The sequence below is a fragment of the Thermobia domestica genome, chromosome 5 (assembly GCF_964235325.1).
Source record: "Thermobia domestica chromosome 5, izTheDome1.hap1.1, whole genome shotgun sequence".
In the NCBI taxonomy this organism is placed as follows: Eukaryota; Metazoa; Arthropoda; class Insecta; order Zygentoma; family Lepismatidae; genus Thermobia; species Thermobia domestica.
Window position 1 is genome coordinate 214118590 of NC_137458.1, and position 14799 is coordinate 214133388.

General features: G+C 34.4%; 1 protein-coding gene across 7 annotated transcripts in view; it reads right to left on the reverse strand.

The window, feature by feature from the left end:
• Pde11 (Phosphodiesterase 11) overlaps positions 1-14799 on the reverse strand; it is a 959005-nt gene that overhangs the window by 307795 nt on the left and 636411 nt on the right. Inside the window, exon 1 of one of the 7 annotated variants that reach the window (XM_081759674.1) lies at positions 8101-8119. The exons of the other annotated variants lie outside the window; for them this stretch is intronic. The gene's annotated coding sequence lies outside the window, so the exon portion shown is untranslated. Of the gene's footprint in view, positions 1-8100; positions 8120-14799 lie in introns of those variants that run through there. 7 annotated transcript variants of the gene reach the window in all.

The window sequence follows — 14799 nt, forward strand, 5'->3', positions numbered from 1 at the left end:
AAGCAAAGGAAAGAAAGAATGAATGAAAAAGACCATTTAAAACGCAAAGAAAAAGAAAAGAATGAATGAATGAAAAAATAAAAATGGAAACATAATATTCTGTTGGTTAAGGATCATTCGTGTTTTGTTATAATTTAAGAAAAGAAAAGATATACAAGAACAATAAGCGACAAGAAAAACTCTCAAAAGTAGTTATTAAATATATCCGTCAAACTTCTGTTTCGATTTAAATCTCTAAATCATTATTCTAAAAACTGTAAATGAACCAAACGTTGTTGATAAAACATTTGACGAAATCGCGCTGAATTGGCAACACTGTTTAAAAAAGAAGAAAAAACTATATTTCTCCAATAAATCGGTGGCGCAGCGCAAGAATGAGTATTTGTTGGTAGAGTAGTTATGTGATTATAAACAATAGGTTCGTCTTCTGACTCGTTTGGATTACTCGAATTCGAAGAAATCAACGACTGTGAACTGCAAGCTGTTCAAAAAATGAAATGAAATCTTTGAATTTTACGTCCCGCGGTTATGCCGGTTAGGCTAAAGGAGACGGTGATGATGAGTAATGAATGAAATGGTGGAATGAAGAAAGTGGGAGGAAACGGGAGAGCTCCGAAAAAACTCACGCACACGGTGTTTGTCCACCACAAAGTTCACTTGGCGGGGGCTGGGATGGAACCCGGGACCCCAAGCACCAGAGGTGAACGCTCTACCACTGAGCCACCGCGGCCCCTGCAAGCTGTCCAATCATCACTTTAGAAACTCAACTTTTAACAGAAAATACACTGCTAACAGAACATACACTATGATTGCGAATGAAGTTATAAAAATTCTCTGTAAAGCGATGGGGAAAAAAAAGGAAGCAGAAAACGTTATGCAACTATTTCATGAAGAAGACAAAACATGTAAGTACATAATACTGTATAATATGTGGGGAAGGAGTTCAATTTTGGGAAGTGAAAAATTAGTCTGCTTATCCCTGCATAATCTAATGACTGTTACAAGCCGCGGCGCAAATCTGTCTTCAACTTTGGGGGGCACGGGTAAGACAATTCCCATCAGTGGCGTATTTCAGGGGGGGCTTCTGAGCTTCAGCCACCCGAAATTTTACTTACTACTTGAAAGTAAATGAAATATCTTGCAGAATTTTCACATTTCCAGCAAACAGTTTGCAAAGCCCCCCCCCCCCGAAACAAAATCGTAAATACGTCACTGGTTCCCATATATATATATATATATATATATATATATATATATATATATATATATATATATATATATATATACATTCTGGGAAGGGAGCTGACAGGGGCTTACTCTGGGAAGGGAAGAGATGAGACTCATATTACAATAGATGAATCTGATTTCTAGGTGAAAATGTTATATATATCAGGCGATATAGATGAAGTGGTACATATCAGTATTACAAACCAGTGTTGTTAACACATTCTGAAATCTGAATACATGCATATTTATAAATGGTACCGTAAGACGGGGTTACTTTGCACTTTAAGGGTAACTTTGCACAAAACATCAAAAGAGTTGCACAGTCCTCTGTCGGTAAAGTCATAAACTGTAAAGAAAATGTTTCAACTGCCAACGTAAGATAGAACATTTAACTGTATTTTGGCTATAATGTTGGCGGTTAACATCAGTTCTAATCCGGAGGGTTTGTTGTTATAGAGGTATGGAAAACAGTCACTATAAAGGCCGACAAAATTTGAAAGATATCACCTAAAAGAATTTCCTTGAAAGTTAAGTCAGTTGCGTAGAATACTACTGTGTATAATGGGACTTTGAAGCAATACTTAAAATTGAAGTGTGAAACGTACTCAAGTCATAGAAAAAATAAAGCTGGAAAATAGACGGTTTTAGCCTCTAATCGGGGTTACTTTGCACCGATCCAAAATAACCCCTTAGATAGGAAATCATTATTACTGATACCTCCTGTCTTCTAATTTTAGGTAAATTTCTTATATGTAGATGCCGGAATGTATTCTTGGAAAATAAATTATGAATAGTGGCGGATCCAGGAAAAGTGACAGCATCATTCTTATCTTCATCATCCAGGATCAGTGACAGCATCAAGGGAAGTCTTTTTCCACTTCTACCGCAATCCGGATCAATTACGAATGGTAACAATGGACAAAATATGGTTGTACTACTATGATTCTGAAATGAAACAACAGATAATGGAGTGACAGAAGTAGGCTGAGAAAGTGTTTAATAACATTCTTCTGGAATAAGGATGGAGTCATACTCATAGACTACTTGCCCAAAGGTCAGACATTCAATGCAGAATCTCTGCATTACTTACAAAACTTAAATAAAAGTTAGAAGTGCAACGCCGAAGAAAATGCAAAGAAAGGTATTATGTTCCTTCAGAAGAATGTACCTGTCCATCAAGCTCTGCAAACACAACTGACATTGTTATGATATAGGGTTTCAGTGTTTAGATCATCCTCCTTTTACCCCAGATTTACCTCTGTTTATTACTTATTTCCCAAACTCAAAACCGCCATTTTGGATCTGATAAAGGCAGTACGGACGGTGCTGCGAGAAAGTCTCCAGATTTTTTTTTAACTGGTCTGCAAAAACTGGAGCACCGTACAAGGAAATGTATTGAAAATCGGGGAGTGGGAGAATATCGTCACTGCGCCTCGAACAAGCACTATGTGTTAAAACCACAACTTTTCAAGAGAAGCATAAAACATACCAAACTCATAAAGTATTGCCAAATAGCCTACAAGGAAGCACTTGAAAATATATCAAAATTGGTTCTGCGTGTATTATGCGCTGGACATTGTTGTAGCTTGCTTCAACAATATTGTATTACTATTTTAGTGTTTCCATAGAACATGTCAGCTTATCTTTTGCGCGCCTTTATAAGCACATAGAGTATCAATACGTACGTGATGAGAACTTGAAGCCTTTAATTTCAATCTATTAATTATTTCATAGTTGTGGCGAAACAATTGAATATTCACTTATCACATTATAAGGGACGCTGCCTGACAGCTTTCAGGTTTATTTGCACGGCATAAAAAAAATGTCACATAGCGGTTCTTCGAGGCGCAACGATGATATGTAGAATAACTAAAATTTCATCACTCCACATGCACTCCTGGATTGGGCTACGAATTTTTCAGCGACTCCTCGTACATTTCTACTCAATATGGTAGACGTCACATCAGTGCTTTGAGACAAGGTAACTAAGGGAGCTGCAATAGTACATACCAATTACTAACTAAAGATCAGAACTCTAAAATACATTTTATTGGGAGCAAGTCAATTTAATTCCATACATTTATTATTATTATTATTATTTGCAGTACGGGAAAACACAACTCTTTTTATCTCCAAAAGTTAAGCTCTGATACTCGCAAATTAAGCTGTTATAAGCCCATTGTATGAATATTGAAGGGCGAGAATAATGTTTCAGAAAAAAGTATAGAACCTTTAAATAAAACAAAATGTGTAACTGGAAACTTCAAACCTCGATAAGATCAATCGGAAAACGACCATTAGGAAGACTTAGGCGCAGATGGGAAGAAAATATTAAGGTGGATCTCGCAGAGATTGGAATACAAAGTAGAAACTGGATGCAGTTAGCTAAGGATAGAAGTCAGTGGAGAGCTTTTGTGAACGCGGCATTGGACCTCCGGGTTCCATAGGCCATAGAGTTAGTTAGTTAGTTAGTTAGTTAGTTAGTTAGTTAGCCATTAGACGAATCTCGATCAAATTTTCAGCATAGATGAGGCTCAGCCCTGGAATGATTTTTATCATTTCACTTTGACGGTGCAACTTAAGGGATATATACATGATCGACAATAACCGATATTTGTGTCGAATCTATAGTTTTCGGGGTCGTTGAGATGTCGTTTAAATCCAAATTATTTTCTATCGGAGAGCGCTTCAGTAATAGTAAAAACATATTACTAACTAACGGAACATATTACTAACGGGATATGTTACTGATTTTTCTTATTTTAACACATCGAAGCGGGTAATCGACGCTAGTATAAGATAACTAATGGTTTTAGGCCTACCTTTTGTTTCTAACCGAAACTGACCCAATGTGAAGAAAACAAGTCGAACAACTCTACTATTGTTGTTTACTAAGCAGAATGAATCGCATCTATAATGTTGCCTATTCTCACTGTTGGAAATTAAAAATTATAAGAAAGAACTATAACTAAAATGTACCGGGAAAAAAATGCTAAATTCGAAAACAGAAATATACGTGCATATTCAGACGCTCAAAGGAGAAAAGCTTGAGCACTAAACTGTCATATAGTAAATTCATGAATAGTACAATTTGACAATGAGATTGGTTATGAAGCTGACGTATAAACATCATATGTAGAATATTTTCAGAATTGTGGAAGTCTTGGGGGGCAGGAGTAGTCACCAGGGGGGTGCCCCCTCTGGCGTCGTCACTGATCGGTTGGTATATGTCTCATCTTTGGACCTTTTCCTTTTCTTTCTTTTCTTTTCTTTTTCCTTTTTTTTTAAAATAAAAAGTACTGATCGAGAGCATAATAAAAGCACTTAACACGTTCCTCGGTATTGTCCTCTAGGCTAACGGATCATCATCGTCATGGCAATTCATTTGTCACGAAATAAGGAACCTCTGTCCACTATGGTCCTCCGGTAATATCTTCCTCTTGATATAAGAATTCCGTCTGCAATATTGTCAATCAATCCCAATTTCCCTGTTTTTCCTTCCATCACATCTATATATACGAAAGAAATCCTGAGTAACTGACTGACTGATCAACGCTCAGGCCAAACCACGTAAGTAGAAACTTCAAATTTTGACAGTCCATAGGATTGGTTACGTAAGGTACCAATAAGGATATATTATATATAGTAATTCTACGAAGAAGGGGAATAGGATGACAATTGTCATAGTAAAATGTCCATATTTCCGCATCTTTGAAGGGTAGAAACATGAAATTCAGTATATGGACTTCATATTTAAAATTACATACATGTTTCAGTTTTTTTTTTTTTCCCTAAAAGGAAAGAAAAAGGATTAGGGTTGCAATTCTCACGGGTTTAAGACTCAAAGCATTCGGCCTGTTAAGATTTGGCCGAAATTAAATTATTAACAGCAGGCAGATCAAATGACTATACCGCATTAACAGACCGAGACCGAAAGCTGTATCTATGGTATTTTGCGACGTTATCAAAAGTATAAGGCTTACCGTATCCGTAAATTTGCTATTTTTAGCTAAGCAGAAAATAGAGGCCATAAGTTAAAAAGACCCCTAACGATGTCTCTTTTTAACTGTGTTCACTATTATGCTTCTTTTTCTCAATTTTATTAATCTCTTGTCTTCTTTAAATTAAAGGACATAATCATGGGTATTTCATTTTCTCCCTCATTGCTGGCAACACTTTCTCTCTTTTTTTTTTTTGTTAAGTGAACAAAGACGCTAAAAATACATGAGTTAGTAGGAGGGATACAAACACCTACATATATTTTTTTTATTGGCTCTGCAGCCCTCTCCGAGCACTTAACCACGTGTATATATTTTTTAAACACCAATATACACAAAATATAATCAATTACAAAAGAAAAGTATTTCAATCACATGAGAAACAAAATGCTATTTGAGTTTTTTAAAAAAAGTTAAATACGTCAAAAAAAATGAAAATAACACACAAGAGAGGAAACAAAAACAAGACGCCCATGTAGGAATACAATCTAAAACAAAAATAGCATGGAGAAACGTGAATTAAATATTGTAAATAGCGTACTGAAAATATAAATATATAAAGCTGTAAAAATTAACAAGGGTTTCTATTTGGGTGCGTGTTCTTACATGGATAATTAATAATCTGGTAAGACGAAGATGCCTCAAGTGCTACTTGTATCCTTATCTTTGCTTAAGACAGATAATTTGTTGCGTTTAAAAATTTAAATGGGCTGGGGCTGAACCACAAGCCCGTTAGGGTTAAGCGTTCTACGACTGGGTCAACGTATGAGAATCAGGAGGGTCATTTGGGATGGGCAATATACCCATGAGTTTGAGAAACCATGCTTTTATTATTATTATTATTATTAAATTACACTAATATAAACCGAAACTCTTTCGTCAGTGGGCAATTCTGTCACCCCCGGCAAAATCTGAAATGATTGTATTGATGAGAATTAAATAATGTTGTGGAGAAGCCAGTCATACAGTAAGTACCTTGAAAAATATGACATGCAACAAAAAGTCCCCACACGTGGCTTTTAAAGAGAAACACGCGTTCATCTCCCAGTGACTCAACACGCAAAAGCCATTCTGCGCATTTAATCCTATTAATATTCTTTCTTTGCATTATAATAAAACATTATTACTCTTACGTAATCATCATCACAATGAGAAGAGAAACGAAACCTCTGCCTGTCTTACACAATGGGCATAACTGAATAGCTTGGTCTATCTACAGAAAATAATCATGATATTACAGTTGGAAACAAAATTGAGAAGAATCTAATGGAAAAAGCTTAATCTTGCTCCATAGGGAATACATGAAAGAAACAAGGAAGAGAATATGTTGCTGCAGCAACTCCTCAGTGGTCAATTAGCTGCATATTTATTTCCCTTGAGGTTAGAAACGTCCGCAGACAAAAGTATGTATGTCCTCATCATATACAGTCATATATAGAATGTGTTGTTTTTCTCAGTAACCTAACTTCCCAAAGAAGAAATCAATGTGATTAAATTTTTGCTAACTTACAGGATTCTTTTTCTTTTCTTTTCTTTTCTTTCTTTTTCTTTTCCTTTTTTTGTTGATAGTCTCAGTGAGAGAGAGAGAGAGAGAGAGAAACAGTTGATCAATCATCTTTCTGCAAGACAGTATTCTTACAACGAAAGTTTACTGATTTTCTGAGATACATTAGAATAAATAAGTTCATAACTTCGATACAAACTTGAATTTGACTTCACCCCCTAAATACACATATAGAGAAAATTGTTATCTTTCCAGTGATACTTAAACCGCAAAAACGGAGTTTTGTGATTCAACACCATTCGCACAAGCACCGGAGAATTAAGCTTCTTTCTTTCTGAATATTTCAACCTGTTATTACTTTAGAGCATTACATAAATTTTTAAATTTATTTTTCATTGCGATTATACTTTTTGAATTAGGTTACAATCGTAACACTGGGTTATAATCAAAAGAAAAAAGCAATTATATCGAAGAACGAAGAACTAATATACTGATATCTGCCAGGAGTAGAAAATAGCCCATTATGTAGTTTCACCCTATTTCCATGGGATAAGGTTCCACAATCCTGTGATTTTTGACCAATATAACAAGGAATCTCATAATTAAGCTAGAATTATGAGCAAGGTACGATTTGGGGAAAAGCTTACTTGTGGTACGTACGTATTATTACAGAAAAGATCCATGATGGAAAGAACGCAGCAACTACTAGTGCTTCAAGTTATTCGAACCACTTTTCTGACGTTACTCAATATTTGTTTTCATATATTTTAATAATTATTCGTTGTCTGAATAGTGGAATAACGAATATTCGAACAGGCCTATATTCGAATACCGAATAATTCGAGTTTTAAAGGCTCTGGTAAGTATAAATCATCAATGTCGTCTGTATCAGAGAACAATTATGAAAAAATCGAGAATTACATATTTTAATAGTTGTCAGGATTTATCATACTTCAATATATTGGTCGATAGATCAATACTTTCAAATATCGATATGAAAGTCATCGATCGATACATCACTCTAACATATGGAATTTTCGATACGTTGAAATTTCAACATTATAAGCAATTTTTATAATGTAGGTACTTTGATATTGTCAATATTTCTCGAAATATAAACATTTTCGGATGTATCAATTGAGTTTAAATTTTCTGTTCATATCGATTTTCCATATCCAAAATCAAACATTGTGCATTTATAATCAATTGCTACGATCAGTTGCCATCAAATGTTCATCGCTTGTATTGCTTAAAAACAATCTCACAGGAAACAGTATACATAAACTACTACATAATGCCACATAAAACACTTCGATCTGAATATCAGCTATGCAATAATATACAGTTAACTATTTTCAGAAATGTACTTACAACTCAGAACAGAACATTTGCATTCTGGGTAGGCAGCCTTTTAGAAACTTACCTACAAAAGAAAAAAAGACATAAATTTAGTACTGAAAATGAAACTATGTAGAACGGAAAAAAGCGGACACAAATTCAAAAATAATTCTTATCATGTTAGTTTATCTAGAGAAGTTATTTATTATGATATTCATTATGAAAACTTGCGAAAATATTATTTTGATTGCCATTTTGTACATAGCCTAATCGTTCATACTCCAGAATGCACTCGTAATCTTTCCAATTATTATACCTGCTTACACTTATACTATTATTTCAGTCTTCAATTTGCATATTATATGATATTGTAAAACAGGAGTCTCCAAATTACAGCTCCAAGGCCAACACCGGCAAGCGAGCACGACCAACTCTACCTACCATAATTTTTAATTAAATTGTAAAATTTACTAAGTAAATGACACAAAATAATAATCAGATCTTTTATAAGACCAATTAATAACTGATATACATAATGAAATTCCCCATTTTACCTGTGGATTTATCCTAAAATCTTACAATAAGTGACATATGTAGATAATTCCTATAATGAAAATAAACATTATAATTGTGATTAATGAGATTTATGTAGCAATAATTTTCCACTGATAATTATTTGCACTTGTGGATTACGTTTACTGTAGTAATTATATCAGCAGTGACTTCAAATGCTTGTCACTTAATTTAGATCTGTAAATATTTTTTGTATATACTATTTAATTTTTTTAAACAGATAAGTAATTCCGAAAGCAAAAAAAAAAAAAAAATGCCACGAGCATATTTATGCAACTGATGAAACAGTGTAAGTGGAAGACACTAATACGAAAATAATTCCAGCAGTGATAAATTTAAACATTTTTCTTCAAAACTATCGCTACACTGCATATCAATTATTTCCACTTGAAGTTCTGTGGCAAGGCTTCTATATTGGTGTTAAAAGGATTTTGAAAGATCTTTATGTTATTTGCAATTGCATCAAAATCTGAAAAAACGAACTCAAAATATATCTTTAAAACATTTAAAACTTCAGCTGCAAAATCTACTGAAAATGCCGTTTCAGTTTGCTCATTGAACAAAACAATTTTTGTCAAAAGGACTTAATGTGAATGTATAAATTAGGCAGGAACTGTTTTTCTCCTTGTAATCTTAAATTAAGCACATTAATATGTTTAGTTAAATCTGTACAAAATGCTAATTTCCATAACCATTTATTGTTTTGTAACTTCTTTTCATTCAAGAAAATTTCGATTATTGTTCGGAGCTTAAAAAAAAAAAAAGCGTTAGAACTTTTCTGCACCTACGCCAACGTATTGCATTATAATATAGCAAGTCATTTTCCCCCAATCTCTTCAATAAATTCGCAGAATTGACGATGATTGAACGCATGTAGTCTGATATAATTAACAACTGACACGACTGACTTTAAAAATTCTGACACATCCAAATATTTTTCGCACAAACACTGTTGATGAATGACGCAATGTATATACAATTAATGGTTTTGAACCACCGTCATTTTCTACAACCTCTGATTCGAGAGCAATGACACTTTTATTTTTCCCCACACACGTTTTTGCCGCCATCAGTAATGATACACTTTATTCTTCGACTGATGATTGTTTCTCTGAACAGTATTTCTAACTCCTTTAAAGCTATTTTCCCCAGTAGTCGTGCTGTGAATTCTTTGAATGTCAAGCTCTTCATACGTTTATATGTACTTTTTTTTTATCTATCCCTCGAATAAAAAGTACACGTGAGCAGTATGTGAAACACCCGTTGACTATCCAGGGCCATCGATTTTTGATTTTTGTCAGTTAATTGAGTTAATACGATTTCCTATAATATCATCTACTCGTCAAGTTTCAGTACTTGCTGACAAATTGATGTTATAAAATAAATTAGTTGTTGTGGACATATCTCTTCTGTTGCTCCAATCATGCTATCCTTGCTTAATAAGTCGTGAGTAAATGGTTTCCTATGTTTCGCTGTTGAATGAGCCATGCAAAAACTAGCACGAGTTGGTGCTTCTTGTTCAGTATTTACTTTCTTAAACAACAATTGCTGAGATTTCAACCTGCTTCTCAAAAATTCATATTTTTCTAACCGTAGGCTTCTTGTTGTTTTGAGTAATTTTGAGAATGTTTAGTCTCATAATGACATATTCTATTGTATTCTTTGAGGGCTGATACTGTTTCATTGCAAATTACACGCATTGCCTTTTTCTTATTACTTGACTCAATCACGAAATCTTGATATCCCCATTGTCCTTTGAATGTTCTGCACTCAATATCTTTCGTTTCTGTTCCATATTTATACAAATCCATATAAAAGGCAGGTAATTTCAAATCATAATCATATTAATTAATACCATCACAAGTTGGGGTACTGAATAAATAGAATGCAGTGGTTTTATCTATTTACAAGTAAACACATTATGTTTTCACTAAGTAACTAGAGATACAAAACACATTAGCTGAATTATATTTCGCTTTTCAGATCGCGCTTGTCGCTGCAAACTCAAAAGTTGGAACTGTCCAACTCTCGATTGTCTCCTGTATTTATATCGCTTGTCCTCGGTGGGTAGAACATATTCGAAAACATTCGAAAGTAGTTGAATTTTCCAGACAAGCGATCACGCAACAGAACTTTTCAGGAATCAAGCATAAATGACATCTTGTGCAACTTTGTCGCTGCTCAAAAGACGGCGCTGGAGCTACAGTCAGTGATGAAAATTTTCCGGAAAATTTTGAAACGGAAAATTTTCTGGAAAATTTTCCCGGAAAATTTTCCGATTCATAAAAACATAATCCACTTATTCCTACATCGTTGTTTAGTCGAGATGTGAGGTGGAAAATTTTCTCCTATATTTTTCCGGAAAATTTTCCGTTCTTAAATATCAGTGATTAAGTAACAATTCGTCAATATTCATAAAATTGATTGAATTCATATATAGAAACGTTAAAAAGTGAAAGATCGTTGAAAGAATCTGAAAATTTTCATGGCTCAGACAATTTTCAGTATTATGTAAGAACTAGTGGAACAATTTTCCATGAATCGAAAAATTGTTTGTCCTGTACAATGAAAATTTTCCGGAAAATTTTCCGATTCATAAAAACATAGTCCACTTATTCCTACATCGTTGTCTAGTTGAGATGTGAGGTGGAAATTTTTCTTCTATATTTTTCCAGAAAAATTTCCGTTCTTAACAAATATCAGTGATTAAGTAACAATTCGTCAGTATTCATAAAATTGATTGAATTCATATATAGAAACGTTAAAAAGTGAAAGATCGTTTAAAGGATCGGAAAATCTTCATGACTCAGACAATTTTCAGTACGATGTAGGAACTAGTGGAACAATTTTCCATGAATTGAAAAATTGTTTGTCCTGTACAATGAAAATTTTCCGATTCATAAAAACATACTCCACTTATTCCTATATTTTTGTCTAGTTGAGATGTGAGGTGGAAAATTTTCTTCTATATTTTTCTGGAAAATTTTCCGTTCGTAACAAATATCAGTGATTAAGTAACAGCTCGTCAGTATTCATAAAATTCATTGAATTCATATATAGAAATGTTAAAAAGTGAAAGATCGTTTAAAGAATCTGAAAATTTTCATGGCTTAGACAATTTTCAGTGCGATGTAGGAACTAGTGGAACAATTTTTCATTAATCGAAAAGTTGTCTGTCCTGTACAGTGATGAAAATTTTCCGATTCATAAAAATATATTTCACTTATTCCTACATCGTTGTTTAGTTGAGATGTGAGTTGGAAAATTTTCTTCTATATTTTTCCGGAAATTTTTCCGTTCTTAAGAAATATCAGTGATTAAGTAACAATTCGTCAGTATTCATAAAATTGATTGAATTCATATATAGAAATGTTAGAAAGTGAAAGATCGTTTAAAGAATCTGAAAACTTTCATGGCTTAGACAATTTTCAGTATTATGTAGGAACAAGTGCAACAATTTTTCATGAATCGAAAAATTGTCTCCTCTACAGTGATGAAAATTTTCCGGGAAATTTTGAAACGGAAAATTTTCCGATTCGTAAAAATATACTCCACTTATTCCTACATCGTTGTTTAGCCGTGATGTGAGGTGGAGAATTTTGTTCTATATTTTTCCGGAAATTTTTCCGTTCTTAACAAATATCAATGATCAAGTAACAATTCATCAGTATTCATAAAATTGATTGAATTCATATATAGAAATGTTAAAAAGTGAAAGATCGTTTAAAGAATCTGAAAATTTTCATGGTTTAGATAATTTTCAGTACTATGTAGGAACAAGTGGAACAATTTTCCATGAATCGTAAAATTGTCTGTCCTGTACAGTGATTAAAATTTTCCGGAAAATTTTGAAAGGGAAAATTTTCCGATTTGTAAAAGAACAGTCCACTTATTCCTACATCATTGTTTAACCGTGATGTGAGGTGAAAAATTTTCTTCTATATATAGAGAGAAACACTGTGTAAAATTTTATTTCCCAACTTGAAATACAAAATTTTCCGGTTCCCGAAAGCTAATTGGAAAATTATAATTTGTTGCTGACTAACTTGTCTCTACTGAAATTCAATTTTGTAGCTCTATGTGCAGTTAAATATAGTGGAAAATTTTCCACCTAACATCACTATACATAATATCCAAAATTGTCAGGCCTATGAAAAGTGTTTTCCACTTGTTTCTACATCGTGATGAAAATTTTCCGATCTATAAAAATTCCTCTCACTTGTTTCTACAGAGCAATAAAACTTTCCGATTCAGAAAACAGTTGTTTTACTTCTTGCTTCGAAATGATGAAAACTTTCCGACTCATAAAAAGTTCTTCAATTTTTCCATATAAGGCAGAAAATATTTCGATTCATGAAAAATTGTTTAACTTGTTCCTACATAGTACTGAAAATTGTCTGAGCCATGAAAATTTTCAGATTCTTTAAACGATCTTTCCGTTTTTAACATTTCTATACATGAATTCAATCAATTTCATGATTGCTGTGGAATTGTTACTTGATTACTGATATTTTTTTAGAACGGAAAATTTTCCTGAAAAATATAGCGGAAAATTTTCCAGAAAATTTTCTGAAATGGAAAATTTTCCGCGGAAAATTTTCCGCCTCACATCACTAGCTACAGTATATTGGTATTATGTGGAAACTAGATCTAGGCCCATGAGACTTGAGTGGAGACGTCAATGTGGCTTTTAGACTAAAAAGTTTGGAAACCTCTGTTGTAAAGTATAAAAATTCACGACACGTATCCGCTGTTAGATTAGTCGTATTACAAATGAGCAATATATACAAAGAGAAGTAAGTGCTACGCAATGGCGGTCACGAATGAGGAAACAATTATATTTTAAAGAAATATATATATATTTGGTCTATGAATTAATTCGTGCGGTTGGTACGCACACATTGAAGCTGTAGTACAAACAGAAAATACATAAATACCTTAAGAAAAATATTGTCCATCGCTAGCCACCACTTTCGCCCATCTGTCAGGCAATGTACGGATTCCGTGGCGAAAGAAGTCCTCATCCTTGGAAGCGATCCAGTCAGAGACCCATGTTTCGATATCTTCTGAAGAAGTAAACCGCTGTCCAATCAACTCGTTGTTCATGCAATCGAACAAGTAGTAGTCCGAAGGAGCAACGTCCGGTGAATACGGCGGGTGGGGTAAAACTTCCCATCCGACATTTTCTAAATAGGTTTTGACCGGTTTTGCGACATGTGGGCGAGCGTTATCATGTTGAACACTAAGTTTATCATGTCTGTTCTCCCATTCTGGTCGTGTTCTGACCAGAGCTTGCTTCAAACGCATTAATTGTCATCGATAAAGTTCTCCATTCATAGTTTCACCCGGTTGCAGCAGCTCATAGTACACCACACCTTTCATATCCCACCATATGCACAGCATAACCTTTGCACAGTGAATATCTCGTTTTGGTTGTGATGGACCTGGTTCACCTGGTTTCACCCAGGCCTTTTTTCGTTTAGGGTTTTCGTAATGGATCCACTTCTCATCACCCGTAATAATTCGATGCAGAAACCCCTTTCTGCTCTGTCGTTGAAGCAGCAATTCGCAAATGGTTTTTCGTCTTTCAACGTCTCTGTCTTTCAATTCATGTGGAACCCAATGTGACATCTTTTGAATCATTCCCATGGCTTTCAAGCGTTTGGAGACTGTTGTTTGATCAACGCCTAATGCTGCTGCAAGCTGTTCCTCCGTTTGACACGAATCCTGCTCGAGCAATGCTGTCAATTCTTCGTCTTGAATTTTTTTTTGGCTGTCCAGCTCGCTCTTGGTCTGCCAAGCCGAAATCACCACTTCTAAACCGTGCAAACCACTTCTGACACGTTCGCTCAGTTAGAGCATGGTCACCATACACTTCCACCAAAATACGATGACTTTCAGTCGCACTTTTCTGCATGTTAAAGTAATGCAGCAGGACACCCCGCAAAAACACTTTATCAGGCACAAATTGCGCCATGTTCACTTAACTACAAACTGGTGTTGTTGACGCTTTAATCCACTGCCCTATACTACGAACGATACGCGATGACAGGGGTTTGCAACACATGTATGGATACACGGAACTGTGGGACGCTCCGTTCGTTGCGCCATCTCTTGTCCACCCGCACGAATTAATTCCTAGACCAAATATATATATAT